Source organism: Lonchura striata, chromosome 9, assembly GCF_050655825.1.
Source record: "Lonchura striata isolate lonStrDom1 chromosome 9, ASM5065582v1, whole genome shotgun sequence".
Classification (NCBI taxonomy): Eukaryota; Metazoa; Chordata; class Aves; order Passeriformes; family Estrildidae; genus Lonchura; species Lonchura striata.
In genome coordinates, this window is record NC_140711.1 from 26,000,760 (window position 1) to 26,025,372 (window position 24,613).

Here is a 24,613-nt window from a genome sequence, read left to right on the forward strand (position 1 = left end):
TAAAATAAGGTTCAAGCAGCTGCTGGTAAACAGAGAACCCAATTTTCAAATTTTAAGCATAAACAAAATATAGCAGCATTTCCTTCTTTTTCTCAGAAATATTAATATATGTTACATTTCTTATATCAGCACTGATTTTTATTCAGTTATCCAAGTACAGCAACAATGTTGAAATTTTATATGGAATTCATAGATAATTCAGAATGGTATTTAAGTGTATACTTTCACATACTTTTAAGGACTTCTGTATAATTAGAACAAACAAATTGCTGTAACATTGCTACATTACTATGTTTTTTTGAACAGGCAGCCTCTATTCTAAAAATGTTTTTGTCTCCAGGGAAAAATCTACATTTCTCCAATAATAAAACATGCATATTAAGCTACTGAGCTGTATTTTGCTACTGTATTTTTACTCATATCACAATAGTGAGGTTTAAAAATAATCAAGCAGACCTCCAGTTCCTATTCTGAGTAGCAGAATCTTTTTCTATGACCACAGGCTTCATGACATGAAAGCAAAGAGCAGCAATTGCTGGAAACCAGCTTTGTAGGATAGAAAGCTTTCACCCACATCTTTTGATAGTTAAAAAAACCAAAACAAATAAACAAATAAACAAAAAAAATCACCAAACTTCATTTCTAAAACTGGACCATATTTATGGAAGCAGAGAAGTCTGTTTCTTTGACCAGAGTGTATTGCATGACTCATATTTCATGGAGCAGCTCCAAAAGAGATTTGAGAAAGAGACCAAGCTGAACCTCTGATTCAACGAGTGTTTAATAAGGATGATCAGACTGAGAAGGGAAATTTTGAAGCTGGGGAATCTCTTAAAAAAAAAGTATTAAGAACTTAATGAAAAAAAAAAAAAGCACTAGCAGATAGCATTGCTAATATTCAAACTGTTGTTATCTAACCTAGTCTCATATTTTCCCTTTTAAATAATAATTGCTCCAGCATTATGGCTTTCCCTTTCTGGAACAGACAACCTAGCACAAAGCTCACAGAGCATTTTTTAAACCACTTTTTTCCCCACAGAAACCATTGGAAAGCAGCTGATCTTTATTCTTGTATCAGTTTCTTGCCTTTATAAAATATGCAAATGCTTACCAAACTTACATTTTAGAACAGATGTACATTTTACAGTCAGCAAACAGGAGTTTTTCATGGATAAAATGGCACCTTTGCCATTTATGAAGAAAAATATCTAATACAGCTAAAAAGACAGAACATGAATAACTGAATTTTGTGTTACTTCTACTTCATCGAAAAACATTAAGAATTAGAAGTAAAGATTCACAGTACCAGAGAAAGAATAGAAGACTAAAAGATTATTCTAAAGGTCACATTATCTTAACAAAGTGCCACTTTCTGACAGTGTGACACTGATATAGAAATAATATACTCCATTTACCAGCAACTGCTCTATGATACCTGTGCCCTCTGCACTCTAAACAAAGAAATTAGTGATTTTCCTCAAAGGTCACCCTGTGAGTGTGATATTTCTCTGCTGCTGAGCTGAGCAGCTCCAGCGCTCAAATCTTGTGTTCAGTTTTGGGCCATTGACTCCAAGAAGGACATGGAGGGGCTGGAGCGTGTCCAGAGAAGGGAACGGAGCTGGGGAAGGGTCTGGAGCACCAGGAGGGGCTGAGGGAGCTGGGAAAGGGGCTCAGCTGGAGAGAAGCAGGATCAGGGGACACCTCCTCACTCTCTGCAGGCACCTGGAAGGAGGTTACAGCCAGGTGGGGCCGGTCTCTTCTCCCATGTCACAAACAACAGGACAAGAGGAAATGGCATCAAGTTGTGCCAGGGGGTTCAGATGGGATATGGGAAAAAAATTCTGCATGGAAAGGGTTGTTAAGCACTGGAACAGGCTGCTCAGGGAAGTGCTGCAGTGCCAGCCCTGGAGGCATTTAAAAGAAATGTAGCTGTGGCTCTTAGGGACAAGGATTCATGGTGGCTTTGGCAGTGCTGGGTTAATGGTTGGGCTTGGTAATATTAAAAATGTCTTTTCCAGCCTAAACAATTCTATCAAAAATGAGGCATTTGCCAATAGGTATCTAAGAAACATCTGATCCGGGCCCTGAAGCGAGTCTTAAAAATGTCACCAAAACTGGAACAACTCTCCCCAGATGCACTTTTCTGTGCCACAGGACAAATTCTGTCTCTCTTGCACAGCAGCAGGCTATAACATATAAATCACAGATCCAGAACCTTTTCTCCTTTCCAGAACACAACTATTTGAAGAAACATTATCTCCTTTCAGCAGGCAGAAAAGGCAACAGCCCCCACTTTCCACGTGCTACTTGTGTGCATTAAAAAATACAGACAGGGGCAGAAACAAAACATCAGCTCCATCCCTGCCCGGCGCTGAATGTGAAATGCTGTACATCAGCCTAAAGATAGGCTTGTTACATAAGATACAGCCAATGCTGTTCATGGGAACTGTTCCATAACAACAGACCATGACAGCCCATTACTTAATGTGCCACTGAGCTGATGTGACTCAGATAATAACACGCAGGGAAATTTAACGCTTCCCAGCACACGCTCTTCTTTCTACAAGAGTCCCTTCTCAAGCCCTCACGGCAAAGTAGCTGGTCTGCCAGTAAGGAGTGGACCTGTATTTAAAGGTTATTAAAAGGGCAAGAATCAAGAAAATGACAAAGATCGTCTCTGCAAAGCTCAGTAATAATAATAATAAAAAAAATGTAATAATGCGCTGACATTTCTATATAGGATGTGAAACTAAAACAGAGATGAAAAGATGAATAGAAAAGAACTTGGAGAACTAAATGAATGCTTTGTGAATAAGAGATGTCTCCAGCAGTCATTCACCATTCTGACCTTATCAAGCTTTTCAGCTTATCCAGGCCTGTTAGAGCTGTTTAACACCTAAAGAACCAAGCCACTGGAGAAGTGTGAAAGCAAAGCATCTCACAAGAACTCGATTACCAATTTGCCAGGAAATATTATTGCTGTGAAAACTGTATTAAAATGACACTCCTTTGAATATATCTTTTCTCTAAATTTTTGAGGATCTGTGTCTTAACAATAATCTTTGGGAGAAAGAATCAGCAGTTATTCAAATTTATTATTTTGGTGAAATGGTACTTATCACATCCCTGTACAAAAAGTTAACACTGTCATAACATTGTGTTTGTGTAGCACAAACCATTATGTTCTTGCTGTTCAGTCTTACACCAAGGTTTTACTGGGCTTTACTGATCCTTGAACTTGTAAACTATGAAAATTTGTGGAGGGGGAGGATATGGACAAATCTGTCAATGCGGGATTCACATGCAAGACCTTGTAAAAAGAAAACTGAGCTATGCCAGTGTGGAGAAGATCTCCCTCAGTCTGTCCAACTCTCTCTTGACCTAAACACAAGTCCACTATCTCAGCAATTTAACAGAGCCTCCATTCCCAAGACAATTCAAACCCAAATCCATCTCTTAGAATAATGATGATATTGCAATGTGTAACCTGAGTGCTCCTCCTGACTCCTATTCCTTCACACTCGCTCCTCTTCCATTCCCTTGTTAGAGAAATTTGTGAAGAGCACATGAAAATTTGTGGGGCAAAAGGAAAAAATGCAGAAATAATTATTTCTTTCATTCTTGGTAACATGCTCTCCCTTGGAGCAATGAGCAGATGTTTCAGGGGATGCATACATATTTTGAGTTGCCACTGTATAAACTGAAGAACCTGAATGCTACTTGAAGGTATCAGCAAATACTGAGCTCTACACCATTTTTTTTTGAGCTACACACCCTCAAGAACCTGAAACTAAAGGCCTTTTTAATGGATTCTTTCTACTTATCTCATAAGCCTCTGTTTCTATCTTTTTTTTCTTTTTCAAAAGCAAGCTGGCAATACTTACCTATCATTAAAATGAGAAGAACAAATTGATTAGCAGTTGTAAAGTACATTAATTTGAGATAATCAAATAGAATAGAGTAGCTAAAACCAAAAAGTATGAAGACTTCATTGATGTGATACTGTTCATCTGAATATATTTCTTTAATAAGTAGTACTAATACTGTTTTTCACCAAGTCAAAAGGGTATCATTTTTCCTGAAAAACTTTTATACCTTGTTACTGCAATCACTTTTTTAATTTCATGCTTCCCTAACTTTATTACTGTTAATTTTACTCACTTAATTCTATCTATTTTCTACCATTCACTAGGAAAATTGACAGAACTTCATAGGCTTCTGATAAATAAAAGTTAAATGGCTTTGTGAAAAAGGATATTTATGTGTACAGTATGCTTCTTACCACCACTGGAAGCCTTCTGACATCCTCCAGTATTCTCTCCACAATTCCCATAAAAAATCCTGACTCGAGAGGCCCTGTGGCTGTGACCCAAGGAACAGCCCCACCCACCCCAGTGAGGTTTTGGATCACATCTCCTTCTCAAGTCTCCTATCACTGCTGACTGAAATCTGAGCAAAAATTAGTACAATATAAGCCATAGTTGATCAACATCCTGCACTTCATCATTATTACTGAGAAAATAATTCTTCCCCTCCAACAATGGGGTTTTCTAAGGGAGAAAAGGATCAACTAGGAATTGTCAAAATACTCCTGTGATCTGTCAGGCTAGGACACAACAACAAATGCTGGACTTGTTGTTTAGAGGGAAAAAAAAAAAAAAAAAAAAAAAAAGTCCACATCAGCTGAACTCCTACATGAAAGTCAAAGATGAATATATTTATGTAGAATTCTCAATACCTTTTTCCTTTACTATTCCCTTAATATTTGCAAAGTAAGGTTACAGAAGAGCTGTAAATCAGTGCTCTTTCAATAGCTTAATGCAGGCAGCTTTCTCATATGTTTTATGCCTAATGGTGAGCTATACAATGAAAGCCTAATGTCTATAACTGAGAAGATATTTATATTCATAATGTAAAGGAACTGGAGAATGAGTCTTTAGAATAGTGCAGCTTTCAGTCATCTTGGCTTTAACTCCCAAACTAATGCTGGATTATTAGAAGAAAACTGCTGTATTTCCCTTTTTCATTCTGTATTAGCATGACAGTGGAAATAATACACTCAGGAACTAGAAAGACGTTATTGCACTGTAGTCCTTATGGGTGGATTGTGGTGTATAAATTAATCTTTTTCAATATCTGCAACTTTATTTGATGGCATTTTCCAAACTTCTCCACTCAAAACATTCCTCTAAACCAGCCAAACTCACTTTTCAATACTATTTGGCATTGTTTCACAGTTCTAATTCTAAATTATGCTCTCCACAAGCAAGACAGATTAGGAGTATTTCAAACTAAATGGGTGTAATGAGATACCTTTCCAGTTCCATTTGTTCTTACATGATGAAATTAAAAGCTAAATGCGATAACCATGGCTCTCTGATGTTACAAATTCCAGGCTATGCTCATTTGTTGGTTCCTTCAGAAATAAACACGCACAAAAGAGGACAACTGTTTAAAAAAAATAAAAACACCCTGAAGGAGACTATCTTAAGGTTTTGGGTTTTTTTTTGCTTCAAACAGACAATTCTCTAGAAACAAGATGACTTTGTAAAGCTTTTGTTGTGGCTAAAAATGCCCTTTTGTGGGAAGCATCCTGGCTCTACCATGCCATCCTCTGGAGTTTATTATTTAGATTTAATGTTGCTTTGAGTTCTTACAGTATTCAAAAAGCAGCTCAGCCATGGGAGCTGTCAAGTATTAGCATGAATCTCTCTGGAGCAACAAAGCTGAATTTTTCACAACCGTTTAAAACACTGTTTCACAGAGCGGAAAAGTAAAACCAGTTGTGCTCAGTTTGTCTACACAAAGATGCTCCAAACTTTTCGGGTTTTTGGTTTCTCTCCTTTCTCCTTAAAAACACATTTTGCTTTCAGTAAAACACCAAAAACACTTTATGGACTAAACCACCATGATCTTGATTAATGCAAGTGATTAAAACAACTGTCTCTGAGCACGGACAGCTGATAACCTTCCACCCTAAGGCTGCACCTCCCAGACAGCAACAACCCCTCCCTGCCCCGAAGAGCTGCCTTTCATCTCTGCATCCTATGATATCATTTTAGCATTTGACATTGCTTGAAACCTGACTTCTTCCCTGGCAATTGAGTTGTATAATATTCTCCCTCCCTCTCACCTTGCTTTCACACACCACAAATACGTGCATCCCCTCAGAAACAGAGCGAGCCACCGAGCAGAGCTGGTTAATTGATGATAATATTTTAATTTGCTGGAATTTAAAGGAAGGGCTGCACGGACAGCATTACCTAAGCCCACTAGCTGTGACAGCATGTGAAGGACCTCGTGTCCCTAATGGCACACCAGTGCATCAAAGACAAGCAGAGCAACAAACATCTTATTAAACAACAAGTGCAGAAAAGCAAAAGGCAGAAACCTCCAGGGCCATGTTAATTATCTCAGGGTCGAAGTGCTCGGAAGCTGTCTCACAGACTCCAAGGCAGTCAGATGGCAGTGCCAGAGCAGTGAAGTCCCCAAGGTCCTGCAGTTACAGCACTGTCATATTTCAAATGACAGGTAATACTTACGAACACGCCGACACTAACCTCCTCAATTATATTCAATGTCAAGGTTTTTGTGCTGAAGGAACTGCTAATTTTCAACATCCACACTTGCTGACAAAAGGTACTTTATCAAAGAAGGGAGTCTAGGGTATCTGCTGCAGATCCTTTCTGACACAGTGGGAATTCTGTCCTCCATGCAAGCTCTCCAAGGATGAAATAAATACTGCCCTTAGTCAGGCACACAAACATCACAACATGCTGTGTTTGCTTTGCTGACAGACGGTGCCTTAGCACAGAAATCTCACTCTGCTATTAACAGCAGCACGGACAAACAAATATTCTCTTGGTTTCTATTTGAACTTCCTCTAGAGGACAAGGCCTGAGTGACTGTGGGCTCTTGCAATGCCCCAGGTGCTCCAAGAAGCAGGACTAAAATTCCTTCCCCTGCCCCCGGAGCAGCCATGCGTGCACAGAACAATTCCAGTGCAATTACCAAGAAAAATGTAAGCACTGAATTTAAAGAGAAAGACACTTGAACATGCAAACGTGATTCCTTGTTTATTCCCATATTTGCACTTTGCAGATTTTAACTGAAAATACAATTAAATGAACTTGATTCCACAGTCTAGAAAAGAGATTAGGTGGCAGAGATATGGCTACGGGTGAAGGAACATGGTCTCATTAGAGCCTCCTCTCTGTTCAGGCAGCTTCTCCCACTTGCAGTCATTAATATGAACTGGAGACAGATTCTGCTGTGATTTGCACCAATTTAAATCCAGAGCAACTCTTATCTGGCCTCCAATTTGCATTAATGGTCAGAGGTGGCACAGTGAGATGAAGCACGATGAAGGCAGCACCATGTTTAGAAGGAGAAGCAGCAGTAGCCCAGCAGAGAGGCTCAGAATTTAAAGGGACACATTGCAGTGCAAAGAGACACTTCTTTGAAACATTTGTTTTAAGGCCCTGCTAATATTAAAAATAACATTTAAAATTCTTTCAAAGTTTTATAGTTGCTTGCATTATTCTGGCTTCACTCGTGTACAAGAAATTTCAATGACTCATCATGATTATTTTTGTTAACATTTACAATGAACTAACACAAACATCCAAAAATGCCATATTCCTGCAGAACATGCCCGAATAGCATTTGACATTTTAGCAGTTACTTGGTCAAATATTCAGACTAGAACAGTATTAGATGTTCTCTAATTTCCCTTGTCACACTGTAGAAAAACAGGCAAATTTGTTTGGTTTTTTAATAGCCAAGTAGGAGCAGCAGCACCCCCATTTGTGACTGATGCAAACAGGACTGTGGCTACACTATGAACTTTTAATGCCTCATGTCCATACAGGAAGTCCTGCAAAGCCCTGGGAGGAAATCTGAGACATTCCTGCATCTCATATCCAAGAATTCCTTCATAACAATTCCTGAGTTGCCCATGTTAACAATGAACCAACAACCAAAACGTGCAAAGGTACTAAAATCACAAAATATCTCATTAGTCCTTTATTAATTAGGAGTGAAAGGGTTAAGGAAAACCCACCAAAAAATGAGATTTATATGCCTGCATGTGCCTTTCTAACTTTATACAGACATTTTTCAATTGATCTGGCTGATCCTCTTCAAAAGAGCTGCTGGAGTAATAAACCCATACTCACTTGCATGAAAGGGAATATCTCAGCAACACAGGTTGCTTTTTGGCAATATGTCTACAGATTCAGAGCTTGAAATTTGTGCTGAGCCAGCAGATGGATTTCATAAAGCACTGTGCTCTTGTACAAACAAAACCAAACCAACCTCTCCCCCAAGTGTCACTAGTCCAAGAAGAAATTTGCAGGTCTGAGATTTCCACATGCCCAAACTAATAACATTCAGTATTCACACAGACTCCTGAGAGGTCTGAGATTACTTAATGTCTGACTACTCAACCCTTTGTCAGCACTTTTATTCTGAATATAAAAATTCCCTACATTTTCTGTGAACAACATGGACTTCTAGAGTCAAAATGTATAAACATGCGTTAGACCTTAATATACCAACACATCATTTCCTCCCAGCCTTGGTTCTGATGAAAAATGGTCCAAGTAACTCACAAAAATGAGTTTAGACAAAACAGAAAAGGAAAAAAAAATATCTGCCATTTTGTTATTAAAGTAAGAACCTTGTATTGATCTGGCATGAACTGAGAAGACACCTCCTCATACTCCTCTGTAGTATTACAGAGTTGTTCACATCTTATCTTAAAAAGATACCTATGCTGTAAAATAAACATGAAAAAAAAAAATTTTCTTTCAATCTTTAAACTTTGAATAACTCAGAGCATGTTCAAGCCAGTAGCAGCTTTTCTGGGGGGTTTGTTTCTCTTGAGTTTTTGGGGTTTTTTTTACTATGGAAGCTGAGTAGCTAATACCACTCTAAAGAGTTTCAAAAATGTAAAAGTTATTCTGGTTTAGGGAATTGAAATAAGCCCCTTTTCTGGCTTAAAATCTAATTTTCAAGCACTGCAAAATACTGGGATCATTAACAGACGTCTAGGAATTCCCATAAACTTTAATGGAGAACAAAAGTATCATATTTTTTAAAAATACATTGTTGATCCTCACAGAACGTTCATGCTTCTGTTATTACCCTATATATATATAAAATTATATATTACAAACATGAAACTACTGCATATCCATCTGTAGAGAAGGACAAAAAGTTAAAAATCCTAAAACCCACAAGTTTCTTGGCATATTTCATGTACAAACATAGGTTTCAGTACACTAAAATATCTGATTTGGATCCTGTTAATCATACTATTTTACTGATCTCTATTCTGAAAGAAAATTAGACTTCATGGACTGAATTGCAGGCAGCCAGAGGTCTAGAATACATAAAGAAAAATCAGTGTTTCTCTGATTCCACTGAAGTACTGAAAACACAGCTCGGTTTAGGTGCCATAAAGAAATTTAACAACAGAAGTGCTGTAGGTACATCTTTATCTTTGATTTTTAAAATGCAAGTACTTCAGAGCTACAACGGCTTTGGTGACATAAAAGCCCTGATCTTACAGCAAAACGTGAACAGCAGTCGAGTGTTTTCTGCTAAGAACAGTCCCTGTGTCCCTGGGGAGCAGAGCACCAAGGTTACAGCTCCCAGCCCCTCGCTCAGGTGCTAAATCAGATTTACAGGGCCATGGACTGGGCTGCCAGAGCCAGCCCAGAGCACCTGGGCACAGGATGCTGCAGCCTCTCACCTGCAGGCACCCCCAGAGCAGTACCCAGGTCTGGTGTGAAGAGAGGGCTGGATACAGAGAGAGGGGCTGGCACACTGCTCACACAACCCAACCACCCAAAAAATGCCAAATCTGCCATCCCAGCCACCCCAAATATGCCAAATCTGCCATCCCAACCACCCCAAATATGCCAAATCTGCCATTGCTTACTCAGCAGACCTTGGCGTTCCCCACAAAGGTGACTTAACGCTTCAAAATAATAGGGCAGAAACAAAATCAAAATTAACATCTGAAGACCTGGCCCAAAGATTTAATACAGCAGCGATTTAAAAATGCCACATTTCCAGAGCCAACTGTAAAATCAAAACTGCATTGCCAAATAAAGTTCTCCACATGTGAGATGACTTTATATTTGTTCAGTTCTTGTTCCAGTAACAGCCCCATGGAACAGAAGCCTTGGAGAGATGAAATTTGCTATTGCTGCAGTGGCAGCCCAAGTTATCTGGCAGCCTTGCACTACACTAAATCCTTTCAAGGCTATCATTTCACCAAGTTTAAAGGCAACTTTCTAGAACATGCATGAAATATTTCTGCAGAAGCTAACAGTAAATGTTAAAAGAATAAGCCTGGAAACCAGGATATTCCTAATGCTGTATGTTGAATTTTTTCTAAGGATTCAGTTTTCACAGAAAAAAAAAAAAATAACACTAAGAAAAAAGTATTGTTTTTCTCCTAGTGAATATTACATAAATCAAATGACATTTAAAAATTTGTGAATGTAAATAGACATTTATTTTCCTTGACCTACTCAGGCAAAAACCCCAGTCTCAAAATTCAGCTATTCAATGTCAGCCAAAGATCCTGAGGCCAATAACCTTATTTAATTCCACAGCAATGAAGACTTAAACACACACACAAGTATATTTTCTCAACTCAGACATGTTCAAATGAATCCAGGTAATTTTATAACTGGGGGCTGCACTGTTTGCTCATTTTTCTAATGACTATAATCACGATTCAGCCAACTCCCTCTGAACAATGGCAGCATCAATCCCAAGCTATTTAAAGGATTGGTATTTGCCCAGCACATCTTTCACTCAAAAATTGTCTGACCTATAAAAACAAACCACATCAGATCTGCAAGGCAACACACAGGAAAGCTGCTCCCAACTGGGCTGTTTTGCACTGCAGGAGCAGCAGTGGAGAAGGGAAGGTCCCAGACCTCTGAATCCCCCAAAGGCAGGAATTTGGGTTGTGATTTCAAGAGCACAAAAACACTATGGCCACCTTTGCAAGAAAGGATATTGCACATTATTAAATTTATAAATATATATATATATGTATCAGAAATGTGTGTGCACATACATAGATACAAAATCGTATTTAAACAAATTTATATCCACTTCCAAAAATTTGGCAAGCCAAGCTGCTGCACCACCAGCCTTCAGTGTGTTGGACTGTGCCCATCCAGGACCTGTTAGCGAGGCTCCCAAGCTTTGTTTGGAGTAAGGTTTCTCCTGAGAAGGCAGCACTTTGATAACCAAAAATCATCATCACTGAAGTTCAGCACCACTCCAGTGCTAAAGCTTGAAATGACTGTTTTCTTCTAAGGTAATGGACTTAAATATTATTTAGGCAGAAACAAGATTCTTTCTTGCACTTATGTGATGGAAATAATCTGCAAGTACTTTCACTTAGAACTGCTCATGATGTAAAATTATTTCAGACTGCAGCTTCATTCTAGCATAGTATAAAAAATTATATTAAAGCTGACTGAAATATTTGCAAGCTGTAATATCATTCCAGTACCAAATCTTTTCAAATCAAATGCACTGCAAAAGAGACTGTTCCCTGAACATTCACAGAAGTAGCAAGCCATGGAAAGGTATTGTTGATACTACAGACAGAGGTGTATAAAATACTTGTAGCAGATGAGGAACGACATCCTGCATACAAACAGCTTTACCTCTCCTTATTACAAAGTCACAAAGAAATTCTTCATATTTTAAAGAGTTTTCCCTCTGACAAATATATTCCTTTTCTAGTAAAAAAAAACATGAGCCCTTTTATAGAAAACCTGGACATGGTGAGTTACACCAAGTATACTAACATACCTTTAATATTTACTATACAGCCACTTAACTGAATATCCAAATATCTAGTAGGCAAAACCCAACTTTTCAAGCAGCAAAATTAACATTTTAACTCTTTCACATGTTCAATAAAATTGCCTTAGTAGTTAATGGAGGCAACCTCAACACTAAACTTCTAGACCTCCTTTTAACATACCCAGAAGTCACATGCTTTCATCATTCCATAAAGTTTGACAAAGTTGCTTTAGCCACCACAGCAAAAACACAGTTTCCATAAATCTTGTGTAGCAGATAAAAATTTATATAATAAAATAAATTTATAGATAAAATTTGTATCATTTATATAGCTGGATCAGGCCCAGATGGGTTTATTTACATTAACTCTTAATAAATTCATACAATCATTGAGGTTGGAAAAGAACTCCACCAAGTCCAGCAATTAAACCAGCACTAAAACATCCCCAGGTTCCCATCCACAACACTTTTAAACACTTCCAGGGATGGTCACTTCCCTGGATAACCTGTTCCACTGCCTGACAACCTCTTTAGTGAATAAAGTTTTCCTAGCATCCAACCTGAGCATCCCCTGGTGCAACCTGAGGCCATTTCCTCTGGTTCTGTCACTTGTTCCCTTGAGAAGAGACCGAGCCCCACCTGGCCACACAACTTCCTTTCAGGCACTTCTACAGAGTGAGAAGGTCCCCCACCATTTCTGGAAATTGTCTGGAAATTGCCCAAAACATCCAAGGAAGCTGGGAAGTGCTATAGGAGTGCTGTGCAGGGAGAAAAGGCTACTATGTCCTCAAAAAATATCTCTTCAGCATATGAGGAAATGGGATTCTGAAAGGGTCTCCCATGGCGTCAGAAATGCTGCATTGGAGCTGCTTTAGTTTAATTTAGCTGTGTTTTGGTTTTTAAATTATTATTATTATTATTATTATTATTATTATTATTATTATTATTATTATTATTAGTGTTTGGTTTCATGGGTTTTTTGGTGAGGAGGATTATTTATTTTTAGTTTATTTGAGTTTAAGAAGGGGGATTTGCTGCCCAGAGCAGGGAGTGGCAGAATGAGGCATAGGGAGAGGGTCCCAGCAGATCTCCCTGTGGGGACTCCAGCCCAGCCCTGAGCTACTGGAGAAGCCCTTTGCCAGCACCTGGACAGAGTCCACAGAGCAATTATAACCCATCAAACAGGCCCCAAACTACAAGAAAAGGAGTTTTCTGCAGAGCAGGAGTGTTAGTGGCTACCTCAGGCAGTCTCTCATTGCCACAGGATGCTCCTCAGGGCTGGCAGTCTTGCTCACATTCAAATATCCCAAACGGAGACATTTCCATCTTTTCTTTTATCCCTCTGGCCAGAAATAAGTTTGTTTAATGGGTTGTTTGACAGATGACCTCACTGAAGACAGTCATTACCATTTATCCTCCCTGGTTTCTATGAAAAAAACTCAACTGATGGAAGCTTTGCATTTTACTTTTGTTTTATTTTACATTTATTCTGTTAGAAATTGACTCCTTGCTGTCAGCTGGTGGCTGCAGGAGAGTTGGATTTGTAAGAGGAGCAGCAAGACAAGCTCAAGCATGTGGCAGGCAAAGCACACTGACAGGATGGGAGATGCAAGGCTTTTACAGAAGCCAGAATTACGTTCCAGCAGAGAATTTAAACTTTTACATCTCCTAGCAATTCCTCAAAAGGAGTGATACTTATATAAATGTAACAGCTGCCCACACAAAAATTAAAGCAGCAATTGCCAGCACATTTTACTTCATCTATAAAGGTGCACACAAGGAAGCAAGAAGTTTTGTACGTGTATTTCTCAGACAAATAAACTCAACCCAAAAGCAGCTTTCTGACTTCTGAAGACACTTGTTGCTCCTGGAGAGCAAGCATCAGGCTTCACAGCTTTGGGAATAAGCTACACATTATGCCCCTTAAAGCCAACACAGTGTCACACAAGTGATCCTGTGGGTTTCCTGGAGGAGAATATGAACACAACAACAACAACCAAACTCACTAATCAGGAGCACTGGAATTTGACAGAACAGCACAGCTCCCTCCCACCAGTGATGCTGATGGATGCTTTCTGTACCAAAACTGTCAGTGACTAAAGAGGCTTCAACGTGAAGGAGCCTTGCCAGCCCCACTTCACATTATCTGGGAAGGCTGGCACTGACTGACAAGCCAAATATTACAAATGACTGACATCCCCAAAACAAGCTCAGAGGTGGGGCATCTTCAGAGAGCTGCTTGAGCTCTTGGAGCAGCCACTGGCTTTGCTGCACAGCTGAGGGGACAAAGGGCTCCTCTGCACTGCTGCCACCAGCCCTGCCCTCACTTCCCAGCCCAAAGGGGCCAAAAACAGTGGTGCTGGCATGGACCCCCGAGGTACTGAGCACACATTTGGATCTAGGATGTTGATTGCTACACATCGCAGGAAAGAAAAGCAAGTTGGGAAAAAGAGAAAAAATTGATCTGAAACCAGAGGCAGAACAGAAAAAGCACAAAATTGTAGGGGATTTATTATCTTTGTCATGTCCTATTTCCATCCCTGGCTGGTAAACACACTTGTCACCTCCAGTGCCTTTTCTCTGCTTTCTGAGCACCATTTGGCTTTGCCTTCTCTGAGAAAAACACGCAAGCAAGAGGTGAGAAAAAAGTTATTTCATACTTTTTATATTCTTCTCAGTTCCAAGTGACAGTCCAGCCCTGAGGAACTGTCTGCAGAATCCTCATCCCTAATATTGCACAGACAGCCAACCTGCCAGCAGGAACTCAGGTTTCCACATTTTCAGTTCAATCCACAGAGATCCCATTTATGGCACAATCAGCACCGTGTGGCAAAGGTGCTTAAATCTCTTGGGAAAAGAGTAACAGTATGGGTGTGTATTTTGAGTGAGGTTAGCACCTGTTGCAAATAAAAGTGAGATTTATACTTTCTGAAAGTCTAGTCTGCCGAGGAATAAAATAAATTTAATATTCAGTTAAGGAAACAAGAGCTTAATTTTAGTACAGATGAGGAGCATGACGTAAACCAGAGCATCCTGCCATCCATCATAGTTAGGATGATTTTAATGGATCTTTAGAAATGCTTATGGAACCTATGAATTCCTGGGCACTACTTTGGGAACAGCAATAAAAGAAATTCATTCTCTAGTTATCTCCTAAAGCAACTTAGCATACCATGTATGATGAAGAATTATAGGCTGCTTGAGGAAAGATACTTAACTCCTTACAATGCAGCAATAAATGATGCCTGATCAGGGATGAAATTTGAAAGCTTTGAATTTGATGGGCTTTGAGAATACACCTTTGCAATTTATATTTTTATTTTTTTTTCTTTTCAAAATGATTGTTTTCTCACACACTTTCTAATATGACCATGCAGGCAGAAAATATTCAATACTTCTTTTCAATCATGAAAAATTTTTTTAACCATTTATTCCAGTGGAAAAACCTAGGCAAAAAAAAAAAACCAAAAAAACCCAACTAGTATAAATCACATATTTTGCACTATCTGAACCTCAAGAAGTTATGTCCAGAATCAGATAGCAGGATGACTGCTCAGGAGGAGATTTTTTGTAGTTAACATGCATCCCCCTGCAGTCACTTGTACCCACACACCCCCTCTTCTCAGAGGAACCATCCTTCTTCCTCTGCTGCTTTAGCTTCTCTTCATATTTACTATGCTCTGAAGAATTTTAATAAATATTCCATGTCGTATCCATAAAGCAAATAAAAATGATTAACTAACAGTCAGCACAAATGCCTCTAAAGGAGCACGCACTCCTCTTTCATGCAGGATCATCAAGTTCAATACCATGATAAAGGTTAAGTTTATTAAGCATTAGAGAGAACTGAGTTCTCATCATTCAACCCCTCCTTCCCTCCCCTCTTTTTTTGAGAAAGTGCAATAAAAGGAGGTGCACAGCTAAATGGTGACCTTTACAAGTAGTGTCTTCCTAAGGGATGAAATGTGCTGTATTTGATTGTTACCTTTTACAGAAGATTAATTAGTCTGGCATGCTAATTGATATTTTTTGGTAGGCGAGAACAATCAAATAATTGGTTTCCCTTTAAAGGAATTATGTAATATATGCAATCCAATGAATAACTGCACTGCTCTATTTAGTGATATATTTGTTTTATGTTTAAAAATGTGTCTTAAAAAAAAATAAAAGCATCAATTTGGGTAAAGTTACCTGACAGAATAATGTGACACAGCTTTTTCAGCCAGCAAATCCTCCATGGATTTAAATCACCAAAGCAGATACACAATAAAGGTCTCCTGTTTAATGACTGATGTCACCAACAGAAAGCCTTGGAATTAGTGAGCTACAGGACACCTCAGACCTGCATTACTGCCTGTGCACCACTGCTGCTGTCATGCAACTTCCACACAAACACAACAGCAAAACAAAAAGGGTCTGTAAAAAGCCAGTGCTGCTAAAACTGCTGGTGCTGCTTGGCTTTCACTTGTAAGAGCACCTGTGAACGTAGGGCACAAAAACCTTCCCCAAGCCTGACCTGCAGAAATCCCACATTGTCGGAACCCCGGCCTGGATCAGGGGTTCCGTGTGGTGGAAAAGTCTCTCCTCCAACCTGAGCTTCCAAAAAAACTCAGCAGCCTCTTGTTGTTCGGTCTCATGGTTGTTTATTGCAAGTTATCTAAAAGATTTTCTCCTTGGGCTGCTGTGGTTTGCTCACAGCTCAGGCAGAGGCACACACACACCCTGACATCCTCTCTGACCCCGACTGCTTCTTCTCTCCTGCCCAGGGCTGCTGCTGTCTGTTATATGGTACATTACGTGTTACATGGCTACAGTTTTTCCCAATGCCTATTACCTATATTAAATGGAGCTTTTCTACTCCAAACCAATCCATAAGTGCCAACATCACCAAGAACATGGAGGTAAGGAAGAAGAAAAAGGAGGAACAGGACCGGCCTACATTCCTCCATCTTAAAACTTCTGACCCCCATGCACAAAGTAAAAATCCCCCTGTACAGGTGCTAAAATCTCCCCTGTACAATACTAAAAAATTCTTCCCTCTACTTTGTAACTACTTCTACTATAATATCTAAACTTTTGTGACTCTTTGTTCTACCTGCAAAGTTGGTAAATCATTCCATAGCTCAAATCCAAAATCACAGCTGTTTGCAGCTGCCTGCCAGGGTCTCAAATGCTTCTGACCAGGGCCTGGAACCTCCAAAAATGTCTGAGGGACATTTTGAGCTCCAAATAAGAGCCTGCAAGCACGCCCTGCAAACACTGCTGGAGACACCGAGCCAGCGCTGCCATGGCCGTGGTGGTGACAGAGCTGCCACAGATCCTGTCACAGATCCACGTGTCACCCACAGGAACTCCCCAACCACCTAATCTGAGCTCCTGGAGCCAAGGCAGGGGTGTCAGCAAAGCCCTGTCCCACTTCAGCCAAGTGAAAGAACTTCTGGTTTGTGCAGGCACGGGCGGCTCCCGTGTCCTGCAAAGCCTCGAGCGCTGCCCGTGTGTGCAACCAGCACTCGCTGCCCCCAGCTCGGGGATGGCTCCACACCCTAAAACAAGTAAGGGCTGAGTCACACAGCACCTACAGCACCAGAACTGTCCTCCACAGCCCATGCACAGCCCTTTGAGAGGCTACACCAAGGCTTTTTTGCCTTCTGTCTAACTTAAGGTGACGCTCCAGCGCTCGCCACAAAGCTATCATAAACTGAACTGATGAAGGCTCCATGGCAATCCTTCAGCTTACCCAAAACACCCCAGAACAAGCTCCTAAATGAATACAAATTAGGTGTTAGAAGGATGACACAGTTAAATGATGGAGTTTGTAAAACCCCAGCAGATGATGCTTTTCTCAGCAAATCAGCAATGCTGGTAAGGAGCACAGGAGGCTCAGCCCAGATGCACACCAGGAGCTGCTGAACTGGGACTAGCAGTGGGGAGTTGAAACAGAAGAGAAAAACTTGCCTACCTCAGTCAATCTGGCCTAAATGGAAGTAGTTTGTTGCTCACAAGTTGGGAAGAGGGATCAACCAACCAGCCTTCCCTGGTGCTGACTGAAGTACAAGGATTTAACTTTAATATTTGGTCTTTCTAGTAGCAGAAATACAAATGGGCTTTATCAGACACCACATGTCTCCTTGGACTTGTCCTAGGAAAGGTCACGAATTAGTGGCAAACTCTCTTAGGGTGCCTCTAAACAGTTTGGGAAGGACCACAGTGGAATCTGTGAGCCAGCAGTTCCCATTTTGGTGTTGCAGGGAGTTTGAGTTCGGAGACGGAGCTAATTAATTTGTTGTTATTTTTGGAAGCCAGGAACAGAATCAGAAATTAATTATGTGTTAAATGAAAGTGCCCTTCCTTATCTAGAAAGGTTTTGATTCAATGGACAAGAGTGTCTCAAAACAAACCCCCCATCAAAACCCCAAAGCATTTCTTTCACCAGAACAGTGAATAGTGGAGTTGTACAACACACAGAAGCACCAGCACGGGAGACATCGTCCCCAGCCATGATTTATGGAGATCTGGGAAAGGGACAAGGGGAAAAGGCAACCCGAGTTCAAATCCAAACTATTTGTATGCCCAGACCAGAATCTTGTCTGGAAAGCAAAATAACTCTGCACAAATTTAGGTTGTTTGTGTTTTTTTCTGGTGTTTTTTTTGTTTTTTTGGGGTTTTTTTTGCATTTCTTTCAGGCCTGGTTAAGCAGCTGAGATACTTTTTTTGTCTTTTGTCAACTTCTCTTCTAAGCAAGCTTGTGACTGCTGGGCTCTCACTTTCGTGGCTTTGGGGAGCTAAATCTAGACAGTTTTGTTGGTAAGGAATGGCAGAAAGCAAACAACATGACAGCAAGAAGAGGACATTTCCTAATTGAGAGGTATGCTTGCATCAGGTACAGAGATGACTTTTAAACTAGAATTATACTGACATTATTTTACTCTTTTCATAACTGGAAATGAGGAGTAAGATTAATTTTTACAGCAGCAGATTTTTCCCCACGACTTCAACAGAATTACATTAAATTAATGTTTCAGTTGTGCTTAATCTAAATTTTTGTCTTCTAAGCTGTAGGCAAATGGTTTCTAATCACTATTTCTATACCATCTGATGTTAAAGGTTCATCAATTTTGTTTCCCACCAATATGATTAAACCCTTATTCAGGCAAGAAAACATTGTTAGTAAGGAAATCAATTTCTTTTAAAACTCTCTCATGTACTTCCATTTAATAGATTCTTCAACCAAAACAGGAAAAAAGTCACTGGTATTGGAGTTATTTTCTAGCTTTATGCTGAGCTGTGAGATTGTGATGTTTCTCCTTTCTAATTCTGCCTGTCCCAGACTAGCAGCATACAGGACAATAATTTCCCTCCTACACAACTCTTTATAAAAAATAAAGAGCTGTTAGAACCATAAACTGACAAATAGTGCAATTTTAGCTTATTTAATGAAGGACAGAATGAACTTCTACATTAGAAAATGTAACTCCAATTAATAACCAGAATAAAACACCCTGTGCTATTATCAAAAAGTCATAAAACATCTGAGGTTAACAATAATCTGCCTGGAGAGTACAATATATAACAGAAAAGAAATGCCTTATTGCTGTTCATAATTTTCCATCTTTACAAGGCTACTGCACTCATGCATTAATTACAGATATTAGATAAGCAAATTGTATCCTAATGCCCTGGATGGCTGGTGTTCCAACAGCTGGAAGAACCAAAGAAAAAAAAGAAAGAAAATACAAAGAAAAAAATTTAAATGGGTGAGATCCTTTCCCTGCCAGGTCTGCCAGCAGCATGATTTCACAAGATGCCACTGCCAGGCCTTCACCTTCAGCTGTACTTGTGAAATATTTCCCCCCACAAGCACCTTATGCATTCCAACTCATGCTAATAGGTGAAGGAGTTTTTTGGGTGAGGCAAGGGGAGTTCAGTGCTCTCAGACAAACCAGTAAATAACCTGCCAGCAGCACAGCAAGAGGGAATAGGCCATTTGGAGTTGTTCTGATTTAAAGGTATAATAAACGTACTGGAGGACAAAATCAGTCTGTTACATTAATATCTACTGAATGTAGGCTAAATATACATTTTCATGTGAGGCTCAAGCACCACAACAGGTAGTGAGGCACTAGTAGTGTCCATGCTGTGGTGGAAAAAGCTTTTTTTGGAAAAAAAAAACAAAAACCAAAAAATAAAACAGTACAGGATTTCAACCCCAGCTGTCAGTCTAGTGCAATGCCACAGCTTTTCAGACCCTCAGAGATGCTGGGTCCCAAAAAGCCACATCTGTTTGGGAAGCAGGGAGAAGGGGTGTGCTCTCCCCTCTGCCTCCTTACCAGTCACCCCTTGGGCACAGCTGGAGCTGATTTTAGGCTCCAGCAAGCCAAGTTCTGAGTGGGAAGGAGAGTGGAGCACATCTCTCCAGCCAGCTGGTTCACAATTGTCTCTTGTGCCCTGCTGGAAGGACAAGGACAAAGGCTCTGTGTCACCCTGTGCCACCCTGGCTGAGGACAGCTGTGGAAGCCAACCCTAGGCTGTGGGGTGGCTTCGTGTGGTGGAAAAGCTTTCCCTCTAACTTGTGCTTTTAAAGAAAGGCTTTGTGGTTTTTTTTGTTGTTTGGTTTTATGGTTGTTTATTGTAAGTTAAAAGATTCTCTTTTTGGGCTGCTGTGGTTTGTTCAACAGCTTGCCACACCTTGACATCTTTTCTGTCTCTAGGTTTTTGTTTTTTTTTTTTTTTTTTTTCTTTCTTCCCACCCAGGGTTGGTGTTATTTTTTATATGGTATATTACGTGTTATATGTTTACAGTTTTTTTTCTAATATTTATTACTTATATTAAATGGTGCTTTTTTACTTTAATCTGTGAGTGCTAACATCACTAAAAATATGGAGGTAAGGAAGAAGAAAGAGGGATGACAGGATAGGCTTAGATCTTTCTATCTTAAAACCTTTGACTTTTATGTATAAAATAGAAAACCCCCTGTAGAGTTGTTAAAACCCCCTGTACAGTACTAAAAATTTTTTCTCTTTACTTTGTAACTACTTTTACTATAATATCTAAACTTTTGTGACTTCTTGTTTTTCTTGTAAGGTTGGTAGATCATTCTACGGCTCAAATCTAAAATTACAGCTGTTTTCAGCTGCTTGCTAGGGTCTTAAATGCTTTTGACTTGGAACTTCTAAAAATGTTTGAGGGACATTTTGAGTTCCCACAGACAGCCACCTCTGAGCCTCACACAAACACCTGCAAAGAAAAAGGTATTTATTCACAAAATTACAATCCACCCTGGCTTGCTTACCAACAATCCTCCTCCTCTGTGAAGCATTAATAACATAATTGTAGCTACTTTCAACAACACCACACCTATATGATAACACATTTAATTCCTTAGAAAAATAAACTCAGCTTCCAGCAAGGATAACTTTGTACCTCACCAGCAGACACGGGGTTTTGACAGCTGACTGCTCATAAACAACCAAAGGTTTGAACAAAAGATAAAATACTTGTGTGGGCCACCACTTCTGCCAAGAATTTCAATGAAAAGTGAGGAACAGCAAAGGGAGAGAATAAAACCATAGCCTGGAAGCAAAAGAAGTCTGCAGACAAACAGTGGCCTGAAAGGAAGGGGAAACTAGCAGGATATGTCACTAGGCATAATTAACAGCTAGGCAAGAAACAGCCAGATTTCAGAGGAAATCCTCCTTCTGTGGAGGTTTAAAGGTGACAATAAAGCTTAAATTGTCAAAAGCATTTGATTAGTATGTTACAGATGGAATTTAAAACTGGCAGGTTAATAATGAAGAGCTCCCCACGGTACCCAACTCCTATTAATGCTTCTCCTCCTCTATCTGGACCACTCAACCTAAATTCAGTTTCCCACCATCTGACAAAATACAGCTGTTGATAAACAAACAGCTTTTCCTAGAAACAAATCTAACATTCATGCCATTCTATTACAATGCAAACTCTTTAACAATACTTTCTAGCTGTAGATCGGTACCTTCACTGCAAAATTTAATTGTGCACTGTTCCCTGAAAACTACTTAAAAGTATGTTTTAGAAACTGTTCACAAAAGGTAATAAACCATACTTGAAGTCACATAAAACTTATAATCATTGTTACAGCCATTTTAATACTGAAAAAAAACTGTGCAGAAGTTGAGCAGCCTTTGCTAACACTACATATGCCCTTTCAGTTCCTAATTAGCTGATAATACTCCGGGTGCCTGTAATGCACAATTCAAATGCCTTGCCTACCAAAGTGTTTAGCATTCCACAAATAAGTCTTTACACCAATTAAATCCCTTGTTATTATTAAAATGCTTCCATACTGCTGTAGTAACACAGGATAACACAGCCAATGCTGCTCTAATTCTGCAGCTATTCTTTCATAATTGTGGGATTTATGAATAATCATTGCTAGGGATACTCTACTATTCAGTGCAGAGTACACAAAACCTAATAATACCTTTCAAATATATTTGATTTGTACATCTTTTAAGTGTGGCACATACACTAAAAAAACCTTCCTGAGCCACAGAGAAGCAGCATTTTATAGGGCAGTAATTTACTGTAGCAACCCCACAGTAATTTAAAAGTGTATGCAGCAGACAACAAAAATCTATTTTTTCTTCTCAAGATCTGAAAATATTGCTAAATATCAGGTTCTATCCAGGAGAAAATTATTATTTTTCATTTTCTCTAGAAAAGGCAAATTAAGAGAGATTATTTGCTCACAGGAAACTTCAGGGCAAACTCAGGAATGGGTCCAGATTCCCTGTCAAATCAACCAGCAAGTCAAGAACCTGCATTATCTCCAGAGAAATATCTAACAGCAGTGGCTTATAGTTTAGTCCAGTTCTAATATTTTCTGTTGAAACTATGCATAGTAGGAGAAATACATAATTAATTTTCAGAGTAACTAATCCATTACTTACACAATAACTCATTAATCCATCTTATTACTTGAGGAATTTATCTTACTCTTACCTGAACAAAAGTCTAGGGAGATGCAGAGCAAGGAGTTCCTACTATCAAAAAGATCAACACTAACATTTAAAAACTGGCAGAAACTCTAAGGAAATCAATAAGACTTTCAACAAGTAACTTGACACAATCATATACTAAGTTCATCTAAAGAACAACATTAAACACCAGCCACTACTAAAATACTTCAACACGGAATAGGAACATAAACATTTTAGAGAATTATTTAATTATTAACTTACATATATGGAGATATTTAAAATTATTTCCACACACAGGACTAGTCAAACCTGCAGAAGTCATCGTAGCAAGGGAGAAATACAGAGATATTAGATCACTTCTTCCAGACTGAATTAGCCTCCAAATTCCTTCACCTGTAGCTAATATAATGCCCCTCCTATCCAAATACATGCAGCCTTTTACTTTTCACTCCTGGGAACAGCTCATCCAAGTGTCCAGGAGATCTCCACGTGTTCAGCTTCCTCCCCAAGGAGGGTGGGCAAAGCTCCCACTGTGGGACACGAGTTGTGCTTCACCAGGGCAGAGAATTGTCATTATGGGATACACAAGGGAAAAACCAAGAACCAGCTCCTGGAATGAGCACCTTGAAGAGAAACACACACCCCCGTTTCAGACATCTCTGGAGCATTAACTCCATTTCACCTGCAAGGGCTACACCTGCATTCTATCAGCTTGGGAAGTTCCAAGTACCCTGCATTGCTTTAAGAATACCATATCCATAACTGCCTGGAAATTTTAAATTCCGTATCTGTGGTGTTCATTTACACAACAAAAAGGAAGTGTGAGGATTCTGCTAAGCAGCAAAATATCATCTGGAAAAAAAAAAAAGAAAAAAAAAAGAAAAAAAAAAGAAAAAAAAAGAAAAAAAAAGAAAAAAAAAGACACAGACAACTACATTACAAAAAGATTATTTGTAAAAATTATTCTCCAAGATATCAATATTTATACATACAAAAATTATTACATACAAAAATATAATAAATACAAACAGAGAAAGAAAGTGAAAAATCACAACAAGCTGCTACAGATAAACAAATCTGTTTATTTTTTCCTTCAGAAGACATTGGTTACTCAGGCGAAACACTCTATTAGGAAATCACGCCAAATAGAGAAGTCTAAATATTTCAGAGATTAATAACAGCTAAACTGTTGCTTCTGGTCTTCTGCCCAGTGAATGCTTTTCTAAAGGAACAATATTTCTATGCCAACCATCACTACACAGCATTGGACTCCACCTCTTCCTTTTTAAAGAGCAAATTACCCACACACTATAGAAGAGACATTTACTGATTTTATTAAGTCTCAATCAAATGGACAAAGCTCACCCAAAAGGCATTAGAATCACCAAGTGAAGCCAGGCAATTCCACATCAACAACAGCATTCGGCAGCATCATAAAGGAATTTATTACAGAAAAGAAAAAGGAATCTTGGCACACAGATACAGCTCTAGACAATTAAAATAGTAAGACAAGAACAGATGTGAAAAGCTCTCCAGAAAGATAGCTGTTCTCAATGAGTCTTTAATGGAAAATCAAATTCTTATTTAGTGCACCCAGAACACATCACTAAACACACTGTACATGAATTGACACTGTGCCTCAGGGGAAGCAGGTTACTGCTAAGTAACAGCAGGATTTCCACTGGGGCAAGGGCCTCAAATTGCACATTAAGTATCAGGTCACGGAGACTTCATTCAAACTGGGGCCTCAACAGGGGAAAACAAAAAATCCGCATTTTCCTAGAATGTTGAAATTGCATTGTTTGAAAGC

The 24,613-nt window shown here is 39.3% G+C and overlaps 1 protein-coding gene across 20 annotated transcripts in view; it reads right to left on the minus strand.

Moving 5' to 3' along the window:
• NAALADL2 (N-acetylated alpha-linked acidic dipeptidase like 2) overlaps positions 1-24,613 on the minus strand; it is a 412,826-nt gene that overhangs the window by 240,702 nt on the left and 147,511 nt on the right. Inside the window, exon 1 of one of the 20 annotated variants that reach the window (XM_085587338.1) lies at positions 6,561-23,039. The exons of the other annotated variants lie outside the window; for them this stretch is intronic. The gene's annotated coding sequence lies outside the window, so the exon portion shown is untranslated. Of the gene's footprint in view, positions 1-6,560; positions 23,040-24,613 lie in introns of those variants that run through there. 20 annotated transcript variants of the gene reach the window in all.